This window comes from Cucurbita pepo, chromosome 7 (assembly GCF_057944985.1).
Source record: "Cucurbita pepo subsp. pepo isolate OVF chromosome 7, ASM5794498v1, whole genome shotgun sequence".
Taxonomy (NCBI): domain Eukaryota; kingdom Viridiplantae; phylum Streptophyta; class Magnoliopsida; order Cucurbitales; family Cucurbitaceae; genus Cucurbita; species Cucurbita pepo.
Genome location: NC_141804.1, coordinates 7757160 through 7769917, shown reverse-complemented (window position 1 = coordinate 7769917; position 12758 = coordinate 7757160). Strand labels below are relative to the sequence as shown.

General features: G+C 44.3%; 1 long non-coding RNA gene across 1 annotated transcript; it reads right to left on the bottom strand.

Moving 5' to 3' along the window:
• Positions 1-4631: 4631 nt before the first annotated feature.
• On the bottom strand, positions 4632-6693 carry LOC147791890 (uncharacterized). The gene is made up of 3 exons (XR_015421577.1): positions 6494-6693; positions 6334-6415; positions 4632-4758 (listed from the first exon to the last, which is right to left on the bottom strand). It is a non-coding gene; the product is annotated as an uncharacterized LOC147791890 (long non-coding RNA).
• Positions 6694-12758: the final 6065 nt, after the last annotated feature.

Here is a 12758-nt window from a genome sequence, read left to right as displayed (position 1 = left end):
TATTTTACAATGAGAGCTAATATGAAGCAAAATTACTAGCATGCATGCAATCTAAGCGATCCTACAAGTATTTCTTCCTAAATACCGGGTGGTCACTTACCTGGTTGATGTGTGCCCTTTTGGCTATCGTTTCTTTGCCTGTGAGGTGTCCAAAAATACTAATTTCTTTAAATTAGGTCCCTATTCACGTAAAAACAGTATTAGAACTGGAACCAGGACAAAAATCGGGCAAACAGAAAGTCGGGCCAAATTGGTCATTCCACGCACGCTCACGCGCTAGCAGCGCGCTGGGAGTGCGTGGTCACACGCACGGGAAGGCGCCAATCGTAGGCTGCACGCGCGCCCGCTTCCGCGTAGTCGCGGGTCGACCAGTTTGGTCCGCTCGGCTCACGTTTGCGGTTCGGCCCGGCTTGCAGGCGACACGTGTCGATGCCTCGCTGGAGCTGCGTTGCTCCAACCGATGGTCGACGCGTGTCCGGTGACTATCGCCGCCCTCCGCCGGTGCCGGTCGCCCTGTTTTTTTTTCTTTCTTCTTTCTTCTCTGTCCTCTGAAAACTGAAACATAGTCCCCTTTTTCGATTTTCATATCTTTCGATCCGTCGATCGAATCGATATGATTCCTTCGGCAAAGTTCTAGATCGTGTTACAGGCTACGTCCTAGTATTTTTTTTGTAATTTTTGCTTGACTACCGGACGAGTTAAGAACATCGGAAGTTTGCTCACCGTTCTCGAACGACTCTCGAATCTCTGCCTTCAGGTTGAGGTCTCGGCCAAACTTCTTCAAAGATCCTGTAGAGAGTTGTTCCTAAATGAATGTATCAAGATTTTAGATCTTAATTCACAAAGGAAAACCGTAGATATGAGAAAACATTCAAGATCTTACCTCGCGGGTTTTTCTAACTTCTTGATGGAAAATGGGACTCCGGCCACCCACATTCTCTTTTCCCTTCCAAGAAAGGCTCCTTGCATCATGATCTTGTCCGGAGTAGACTCCGACGGTAGTTTTCGGTGAGTCTTCCGGCCGTTCATTCTTCCTCCTCTCTCTAGGTTCTCTCTAACCTTTTTCTCTCACTATTTTTCTTTTGCAGGTTGATAGAGTTTCATTTGGACCCCTCAAGTGGTTGGAGGGGCAACTTACCTATTTTCCCCTCTCTCGACTTTTCCTATCTTTTTTTTTCTTTTTCTATTTCTATTTCTCTTTCTTCGGGTATTACAAACTCTCCCTCCCTTAGAAACTTTCATCCCCAAAAGTTGGCGTCTCTTGGAAGAGTTTGGGACAGGCCCCTCTCCCGTCTTCTTTACGTTCTCGGGTTGCCTCTTCATTAAGGTGGTTACTCCCACGAGACTTTTACTAAGGTGGTCGCTCTTTCATACCAACACTTCGCGTCCTTGTCTGACCCAATAGGGACTGGCTCCCGTATAGGCGTACTATCTTTTTGACATATAACTTATCTCATCGATCTACTCGATAAGTGGTCTCACCTGGGATGAGGTGAGTTGTCTTGGTTGGTCTACCTCAACTATCCAAATCACGTTACGAGTCTGTTTAGTCTTTGGCAAACTCAAGATAAAACTCACACTCACTACTTCCCATTTAAGGGCTGTTGCAATCTTGAAGGCGCTATCTCGATGCCTTAACCTGCTAGAAGCATCGTCTTATGAAACCCGCCATGTCTCTCTTCATTCCCAAGCCACCAATAGCATCTCTTCAGATAACTTCGTACATCCTCGGTGGAACGTATCAGATGTATTGTGGGCTTTAGCTAAAATGTCTTTTAGGATTTCCTCGTCTCGGGGAACACACAAGCAGTCTTGCCACTATAGGACCCCGTCTGAGGAGATAGAATACCTAGTTGGTTTTTCCGCCCCAGTCTGACTCCACACTTTGTTAAGGTGTTCATCAGATCTCTGGGCATCAAAGACACGTCTTCATAAAGTGGGTTGCATGGTCATCTGTGCTATCTTAGCGATATCACCATTAACTTCAACCTCGGTTTTTTTAGCCTTCTTCATTTCATCTTGTAACTTCCCTTGCTTGGTGATCATTGCAGATGTATGAACGGTCCGTGTCATTCCCTCTACACGACCAAGTACTCGAGGCTTTTTAGTCAGTGTATGCTTGCACTTTTCTCCACGCTCGTAATGTTGCCATGTCTCCATGGCAAGCACGGCTGCTGCTAGTTCAAGGTCATGAGTAGGGTAATTTTGTTCGTGCTCTTTCCGCTTACTTGAAGCGTAAGCTACTGCCTTACCATTTTGCATAAGCACGCACCCTAAGCCCTTACATGAGGCATCTCTATACGTTACAAGGTTGTCTAGCCCATCTTGAATTGATGCAGTCACCAACCTTTACTTAAGTTCCTAGAAACTGTGTTCGCCTGCTGGTATTCGTGTAGGCGCTACAGAGATCCTGGAAATATCACGTACGAGTCTTTCGAAAGATCTCAAGAAACTTCGTACCAAAGTGACTGTGGTCAGTTTTGGCCACCTCATAGCTACTTCAATCTTAGCGGTGTCTACAATGAATTCTCCGCTTGACACCACATAACTTCGGATGTCATCTCAGACAGCCAACACTGGTACTTTGGAGATCTTAGCACATGATTGATGTTCATAACACCACCAAAACCTTCCCCGAGTGTTCATTGTCATATCGTAAAAGTTTACTACAATGATGCCAGCAAGAGAATCTCATGAACCTTCGATTTTTGTAAACTTACACTTTCACAAGGCATTGGTCGAGTCAAAAGGGCTTATCAGTAAACTCACCTTCCTCATGACTCTAGAAGGCAGTCCTTAACATGTCCCTCTCTTTGATCCTCATAGGAGGTATCCTAACCTTGTTGGGACCCTTGCGGTCCTTACTGCTTCACCAAAAATGGCCTCGTAATTGCATCTCATTTGGTTAACACAGGTCTTTCCTCATATGAGATGCTCTGTCACGTAGTTCGCTTGAGTATTAATACTCATTTGAGCTACGTACGGGCTCTTTTGAAAGTAAGGGATCCTTGCATGAGTCCTTTGCGTTCACCTAGGCTAACTCATGCAGTATCTTTATGACTGCGCTAGTCACGTCTGCTCTCGTAATGATTTCTCATTACTGGCTTTTTCAATCTCGTGAACCTTTCAAGTTCTTGTACCATATTCTTAGGAACTCTCTGAAGACTCTTGTTTGGTAGCTAGCCTCCCTCAGACTTTGAGGATGCTATGTCAGTGTATTCTCTAAGACGTATCATGTCTCTGCTAGTCTTTCTTGGTTACAAGTCACCATCTCACTACCCTGTGGTGGTCTTTAGCATCACGTTGTCTAGGAGTTCTACCTCTATCTGAGCATGCTTTACAAGTACGGCGTCACACTCATGTGTGTAGCTAAAATCCTGCTCTTTGTAATCTGGGTGACCTATACGAGGGTAGGTTCTTACTAACACACATCTAGATTTTCTCTCTCCAGACGGCGATAGCATGACCATAGCTTGACCTCTTTTCCTGCTGTTCTCGACCCCGAGGTTCACCGGACTACCTTGACGGTTCTACGTCCTTTACTTTGTGAGCATGCCTATCCTGACCAAAGGATAGATTAAAACTTTTTCTTTATTATTATTACTAGTATTATTATTATTATTTTGGTCCTAATAACCACGTGCTATATTTAGACTTTGTCCTTTCTACCAAGGTCCAAAGCAACCTGTTCTCTATTGGTTGATCCATCAATAGGAATATCCTGCACTCCATATCTCTTTAGTGGCATTAAGCGCACATCATGCTTTTGGAAGTCCATAACTGAAACTTAGCTCGTGAAGATTCCAACCAACCTTGAAGCCATGTCCTCCATAGCTTCACTCTCAATGTTGGTGAATCTTATTTCTCGACCTCCAACTTAACCAAAGTCACTTATGAAATTGGTTTGCTTGAGGGGTGCATAACTCCTATAGTGGTCGCCCTTGTCTGTAAAAACTTTGTCTCGGTCTACCATGTGGTTTGCCCTAAGGCATGTTCTATATTGTTTAGGCCTACAACGTGGTCACAAAAGAGGCATGTTCTATATTGTTAGGCTGAGCCATAGGTATACCATCTCATACTAGACCTTAAAGGTCTGATATACATCTCTATGGGTTGGACGTCACGTACTTCGCGGAGTCACCCATTTATCTTCCTAAGGCCAGTAAGTTATAACGTAAACCCTCTCGACCTCCTCACAATAACTCAAATCTAGCATCAAAAGTAATAGAGTGAACACTCACTATTAAACACTCTAAGGTGTAATCATAGTTACCACTTTTCCAAGACAAACATCAATTTTTTTTTTTTTTTTTTTACAGCCTTGCAACCACTCATATCTATTAAACAGGGTTAAAATGCATACTTGGTCGCGACGAGGCGTGTCGTTAAGCTGAGTCACAGAGGTGTACCACTATCTATCCTAGAAAAAGTCTACAAAATCTAAAACCTGGCTGCTCTAATACCAATCTGTCACCACCCGATTTTCGAGGGTTCGTAAAACCGAATCGTGAGTAAAAAGATGAAATCGAAAACAAACAAAAAAAAAAATAAAATAAAAAGAAGAGTGAAATAAAAAGATGAAAATCAAATAAAATTAAAATATTTCAAAAGAGGATTTAAGTTTACAAAAAGGAAATAAAATACAAATATAAAAGGAATTTGCAAAAGACTCCAAAAGACCGAAAAGGGACTGACACTCCGGAACGACCCCCTTTGTGACCGCACAGCTCTCCAACGCTCCTCCACCTCGACCAACACCTGACAAAAAGGAAGGTAGAAAGGAATGAGTATAAAAATTATACTCAGTAAGTCACCTACTTGTAGGCTCTCTTCGCATCCGAATTTAACAGGTTCCCACGGTTTCCTAATTCGTTTCTAGGACACCTAGTTCTAATCTTAGCCCCTTGAAGCTTGCCCCTTGGGTTTCACCGGTTCATCATCCTTCCATTAATCGCCTAGAGGTTCCTTACGCCAAGCTAATAGGGTCTGTATCTCTCTATGAGGTGCTACCTCTACATGGCAATCTGGGACTACATGGTACCTAGCCTAGGGGTGTGCTGAATACCCCTACGCCCATATAGTCCCCCTATGGGGGGCGCGACCCAACCCGTTCCCATGCAGCTAATGGGCTGTACGACGTGGGGACACATTTCCCATGCAAAATGGCTAAGAGCAGTAAGGACTGATCAGTGACCCTAAGTCCTCCCACGAAGCTATAGATACCGTTCTCACGCTAGCAATCTATGAACACTCCGAGGTACCTTCTTGCCGTGGTAAACCGCTAAGTTCCTACGGGAAAATTAAATCTGGCTGGAGCGACATATCACTCCTAACAATAATTCCTTAAGCTTATCATAAAAATAGGCCCTAGCAATTAACAAAGTGTGCATGCAACTGTCTTCTAACATCATACTATATAATTCATGCAAACTAGGCATACCAGCTCAACGGGGCAATGACCTCCATCAAACACCCAGAACACGAAGTTCGCGCTCAATGGGGCGAATTCGTCCATCAAGCACCCGGAACACGGAATACACAATTCCAACATAAATTAAATGCATGCATACATATAGTGGGAACTTAAAAGCATACAAGCAACACTCAGATAATACACCCAATACACTCATAGCAATAAATCAGGCTAATATTTTACAATGAGAGCTAATCTGAAGCAAAATTACTAGCATGCATGCAATCCAAGCGAATCCTACAAGTATTTCTTCCTAAATACCGGGTGGTGACTTATCTGGTTGACGCGTGCCCTTTTTGCAAGCGTTTCTTTGTCCGTGAGGTGTCCAAAAATACTGATTTCTTTAAATTAGGTCCCTATTCACGTAAAAATAGTATTCGAACTGGAACCGGGACAAAAATCGGGCAAACAGAAAGCAACCGGGCCAAATTGGCCGTTCAACGCACGCGGGAAGGCGCCAGTCGCAGGCTACACGCGCGCCCACTTCCGGATAGTCGCGGGTCGGCCGGTCTGGTCGGCTCGGCTCGCGTTTTCGGTTTGGCCCAGCTTGCAGGCGACACGTGTCGATGCCTCGCTGGAGCTGCGTTGCTCCAGTCGATGGTCGACGCGTGTCCGGCGCCTGTCACCGCCCTCCGCCGCTCGCCAGCCGCCCTTTTTTTTTTTCTTTCTTCTTTCTTCTCTGTCCTCTGAAAACTAAAACACATTCCCCTTTTCTGATTTTCATATCTTTCGATCAGTAGATCGGATCAATATGATTCCTTTGGCAAAGTTCTAGACCGTGTTACGGGCTACGTCCTAGTATTTTTTTGTAATTTTTGCTTGACTACCGGACGAGTTAAGAACGTCAGAAGTTTGCTCACCGTTCTCGCACGAATCTCGGATCTCCGCCTTCGGGTTGAGTTCTCGGCCAAACTTCTTCAAAGATCCTGTAGAGAGTTGTTCCTAAATGAATGTATCAAGATTTCAGATCTTGATTCACAAAGGAAAACCGTAGATCTGAGAAAACGTTCAAGATCTTACCTCGAAGGTTTTTCTGATTTCTTGATGAAAAATGGGACTCCGGCCACCCACATTCTCTTTTCCCTTCCTAGAAAGGCTCCTTGCATCATGATCTTGACCGGAGTAGACTCCGACGGTAGTTTTCGGTGAGTCTTCCGGCCGTTCATTCTTCCTCCTCTCTCTAGGTTCTCTCTAACCTTTTTCTCTCACTATTTTTCTTTTGCAGGTTGAAAGGGTTTCATTTAGATCCCTCAAGTGGTTTTTGGAGGGGCAACTTACCTATTTGCCCCTCTCTCGACTTTTCCTATATTTTTTTTCTTTTTCTATTTCTATTTCTCTTTCTTCGGGTATTACAAGTTTGTGGGTGAAAGGCGGTGCTAAAGTCGAGGCGGGTACCCAACGCTTTTTGGAGTCCACGCCAAAAGGCCGACGTGAAACGCGGGTCCCGATCCGACACAATAGACACCGAAACTCCATGCATCCTCACAATTTCTTTTACATACAATTAAGCCCAGTTGTCTAGTGTATATGTTGCCTTACCTGGCAGGAAATGAGCCGACTTTGTCAGACGATCGACAACCACCCAAATTACCGTGTAGCTCTTTGGTGTTTTGGGTGGGCCTACTATGAAATCCATAGCAATGTTTTCCCATTTGTATGCTTAGAGGTTGTAGTAACCCGACGGTTTTCTGCCTAGGGGCTTTTACTTGTTGGCACACCAGACACTTACTCACGTACTCCTCGATATCATTTTTCATACTTCGCCACCAGGAGTGTTGTTTCAAGTCTTGATACATCTTTATTCCACCTGGATGTATCGAGAAGGGTGAGTTGTGTGCCTCAATTAGGATTTCATTCTTTATTTCGCTCATGGTTGGCACACATAAACGTCCTTGACATAATAATCCGTCATCTGTTGACTTAGAAAATCCGTCCACTCGGACTACTTTCAATTGGTTTAGGATTTTGCTTAGGCTTGGAAACCCACGTTGTGAGTCTATGATCCTTTGTCTGAGCATGGGGCGCACTTTCAGTCGGGCTATTTGGGCTGCCAGTTCTTCGGTTACTACTGCTATGTCAGCTTGTTCGAAATCAGTTCGCACTCGTGGCTCCCTTGTGATGAGGGCCAACGAGTGTACTGCTTTTCAACTCAGTGCATCAGCGACTACGTTTACTTTTCTAGGGTGGTACTGGATATCTATGTTGTAATCTTTTACCAGCTCTAACCATCTACGTTGCCTCATGTTCAATTCTTTTTGTGTGAACAAGTATTTTAGGCTTTTATGGTCCGTATAGATTTGGGTCTTTTTGCCATACAGGTAGTGTCACCAAATTTTTAACGCGAACACCACCGTTGCCAGCTCCAAATCATGTGTAGGATAGTTTTTCCCGTAATCCTTTAGTTGGCGTCACGCATACGCAACAACCTTGTCATGTTGCATCAGTACACAACCTAACCCTTTTTTTGATGGATCACTGTAAATCACGTATCCCACATAACTCTCTAGGACTGTGAGCACTGGGGCGGATACTAGTCTTTGTTTTAGCTCTTGAAAGCGGCCTCACAAGTATCGTCCCAAACGAAAGGTACACCCTTTTTTGTCAATTGGGTGAGAGGCGTGGCTATTCTAGCGAAGTCCTGGACAAACCTTCGATAGTAACCCGCCAATCCCAAGAAACTTCGTATCTCGGTGACCGTTGTTGTGCGTTTCCACTTCGTGACAACTTCTATCTTATTGGGGTCTACGAAAATTCCATCTTTAAACACTACGTGCCCCAGAACGAAACCTGTCGTAGCCAAAATTCGCACTTTGAGAATTTGGCATACAACTTGTTCTCCCTTAGGATAGTTAAGGCTTTGCGAAGGTGCTCTTGGTGTTCTAGGTCCATTTTCGAGTATATCAAGATGTCGTCTATGAACACGATCACAAACAAGTCTAAGCACTCCTTAAATACTCGGTTAATTAATTCCATAAATACCACTGGGGCATTGGTGAGACCAAAAGACATCACCACAAACTTGTAGAGGCCATATCTGGTTCGAAAGACTGTTTTCGGAATGTCTTCATTTTTAATCTTAATTTGATGATATCCTGATCGAAGATCTATTTTAGAAAACACTGTCGCCCATCGCAGTTGGTCAAATAGGTCCTCGATACAGGGTAACGAGTATTTGTTCTTTACCGTCCTCTTGTTTAATTTCCTCTAATCAGTGCATAAACGCATTGAGCCGTCTTTCTTTTTAACAAACAACACTGGCGCACCCCAAGGGGACACGCTAGGTCGAATGAAGACTTTATCTAGTAGGTCTTGCAGTTGTGATTTAAGTTTTTTTAGTTTTGCTGGTGCCATGCGGTACGGGGCCTTAGAGATGGGTCCCATTCTTGGTTCCAGTTCTATTCCAAAGTTTATCTCTCGTGATGGAGGATTCTTGGGAGGTCCTCCAAGAAGACATCCATAAATTCGTTTACTATGGATACTGTATCTATTGGTTTTTCCTTTGCTTTTGTGTTTACTACACAGGCTAGAAATGCCCACCCCCCTTGTTGTACCAGGCGTCTTGCTTTCATCATCGATATTATTTTTGGGGTGGTACCTGTGCAGGTTCCTTTAAACTTAAAGGTGAGTCCGTTTGGAGGTGTGAATATCACCTCTTTCTTATAGCAGTCTATGCTAGCGAAGTTTTTGGATAGCCTGTCCATTCCTAGTATGACGTCAAAATCCGTCATATCCACTACTTTTGAGTCTACGTGGATGGTTTGTCCAGCTATTACCACTTGTCTGTCTTTTACTCTATCTTTCGTAACTAGGTCTACCCATGCGGGGGTACCAACCGACAAAACATGCATTAAGGGTTCTACTACGAACCCTACTTGTTTAACAAATGGTAAAGAAACAAACGAATGGGTCGAACCAAAATCAAACAATGTCAACGCAAAGTGTCCTAGTATAGAAAGCGTACCTGTCACCACGGTGCCAGACGTTCTCGCCTCTTTACTGGTCGTTGCATATGCCCTGGTCTGTGGGCGGGTTTATATGGTGGGCTCTCGAATGACCGGTCCTCTAAGGGGTTCCCTTGGATTCCCCAAGCTCATTGTATGGCAAGTTCTGGCCACATTACCTGCATGACCACAGATATAACACATACCAGAGCCCGCCAAACATCTCCCAACATGTTGTTTTACACAGTCACGGCACAGGGGCTTCTCCAGTGTTAGGTATAGGGCTATTGGGGGTGGAGCATGTGGCCTACTCTGGTATCGAGGTCTCTAGAGCGGTGGTTGGACTTCTATGGTTTCGACCTTGACCCAGCGTTTCCTCCCTGTGCCAACAGTTGGCTCCATTTTTTTCTCCTCCGGGGGTTCCTCTTGGGCCTTGGCCGTCTTTAGGGCCTCTTCATAGGTTTTTGGGTTAAAAGCCTCCAACATGCGGCGGGACTTCGAGTTCAATCCCAACACAAATTTTTCCGTCTGTTTCTCTTCAGTGTCAGCTAATGACGGTGCAAACCTTCTTAATCTCATGAATTCCTGATCAAATTGATTCACCGTGTGATCACCTTGGGTTAAATGGTTAAACTCCTGTTGTTTCTTTATACGAGTTTCCTTTGGATAATAATATTTCAGAAAGGCTTCCTTAAAGGTTTCCCACGTAGTAATCCCCTCACCCGGGTTGATGCTCTGTTTATTATCCGACCACCACACTTCTGCATCTTTTTGTAATACATACGTCGCACACGCCACCTTATGTTCATCAGGGCATCTCATTGATTCAAAGGTCGTTTCCATGTTTGCAATCCACATCTGAGTCGCTGTTGGATCTTCCTTTGAACCGACAAAAGGACGGGGGTTATACTGTCTAAGATCCTTTAACCAACTCGCACCCCTATCCGAATGCAGGTTATTGGCCGGTTGAATAGCTACCGCGTCCACCGATCGCGTCGCCGCCGCGTTGGCTGGTTGTGTGGCCACCGCGTTGGCTGGTTGCGTGGCCATTGTGGGGACTTATTGCGTAGCTAACAACGTGACCTGCTGTGTGGCTAGCAAGGTTTGCATTGTCGTCTGGAGGGATTCCAACATTAACCTTGTGGCGGGGTCTAACCCGGCCTGTGGTGCAGCTTGAGGGGGCGGTGCGTATTCAGGAGGGGGTACAGCTTGTGGGAGAGGTGCATATTCAGGAGGTGGTACAGTTTATGGGGGAGGTGCGTTTTCAGGTGGTGGCACAGTTTGTGGGGAGGTGCATATTCATGAGGTGGTACAAACGCATATGGTCTGGTAGTCAACCCCTCTTGTGAAGAGCTTCTATTGGCTTCTCCTCTTCCCCCTCTCCTAATGGGAGGTCGTCCTCTCCCTCTCCTACCTCTTCTACGTCCTCTGTGCGGCATGGTTCTAGAAACCAAGAAAAGGATTCTAGCTAAGTTTATGACTTACTTATAACATTCCCTACATCCTACCTTATAATTCATGAAGAAGAAAACATAAATATCATAACGTAAAGACATGCATTACATCAGATCACATCACAACACATTTTCATACAGTATCATGTCATGCATCATTTAAAGCCAACCACATTAAATATATCACAAAGATCATACATCCCTCATTCTACATAAGGTATACCTGGCAACGACGGGGAATCGGTAATTGGACCGTGGAACATGTCAAGCCTACTCTCTAGGCTAGTCTACAAGATCTATAACCTAGAGCTCTGATACCAACTGTAACGACCCTAAATTTTACCTATTTAATCTAAGGTCATTACTATACCTTGAAATGCGGAATTTACATTAAATGGACCCTGTTCATAAATACGACTTACACTCGCCTTTTATTACCTCGTGAAAGAGAAAACGGTTACAAGGAAAAGAAAGGAAAAGAACATTATTGAAATAAAGGAAAAAGAACAAAACTGAAATGAATGTCTTATACTACCCTATGGTTTATTATGCAAATACAATTCAACCTATACTAACCTATACTAATGATGCAAACCGAATTCAACCTATACTAACCTATACTAATGATGCAAACCGAATTCAACCTAGACTATGAAATGGAAAACAACTACCCTATGCATGTGCCACGGTCCCGGAGTGTACGATGCCGCCGTCAATGTCACATTGGTGCCTTGCCCTTATCTAACAAAGTAAAGTAGCACGAGACTTGAATATTTCTAGAATACTCAGTAAGTGGTCCCCTATCGGGGTTATGCAACAATCACATGCAATGAAATGATGGGACCTATCTTTCGTTTCGTTTTGTTTCGTTTTGTTTCGTTTTCCCTACAGTGTTGTCCTAACGGGTAATCGTGGACATGTGTCATATACTCTACACACAGCCCATACGTGCGAGTATGGGCTCACCAGCTAGTTCGCACACCGCTGGGCCACTTTCCTTATCCGGTAGGCATACTCTGGGAGCCCCTTATGCCGGGACTCGTTAAAACTAGTAACCGTCATGGCAGCTCTATGCAAAGCATAACGATCGTTGTCTTACCATTGGATGTACGCGTCCGTACCCTCGTGATGGGATAGGGGTATCCCCCCAGATGCATGAACACACATAATGCATGAGGTCCCACCTACTTCTACATTTATCATTAATGAACATAACCCCTGTCACGTTCCATGCTTCATATCATTCTCATTTTCAATTTACATTTCATACATATTCCTATCGGGGTTATGATTCCAGATAGTTTACCGTGTTTGATGCCATACCATTCCTGCTGTTTACATTCAAATATTCCATACAATCATGCCATAATCATCCAAGAACAACATATCATCACATGCATAACATATCACATCAAACTAAGCAGCATGCATAGCATACATTCACGTTCACATAAGTACGTACTTAAGAACATTAAACTAGCATACAATTTAATGACACGTGCAACTCCACGGACACGTGCCACATACAACAAATAACGCATAACCTACGACGGGTGAGCCACTTATTTGGTAGGCCTTAGCCAAAGTACTCCCTAGAATATAACGTAAGCTCCTAGCTCCTCCTGAACGTTCTACGCTTCCGTTGGTGGTTGGTTCTGATTGGTTCATTCGTCACTTTCGTTAGTATTTCACAAACATAATTAATTTCCAACTTGAATTTGTGAAATACGACCGTAAAATGATCTATTTTACCTTAAACAGGACCGAAACTAAGTCTAGGAGGGTCGAAACGGTGACAAACGGGCTGGAAATAGGTTTCCCGAGCCGAATAAGCCACCGGAGCCGAGGGGAGTGCGCTGCAGACGTGCCACGTGGCACAATCAGAGGCCG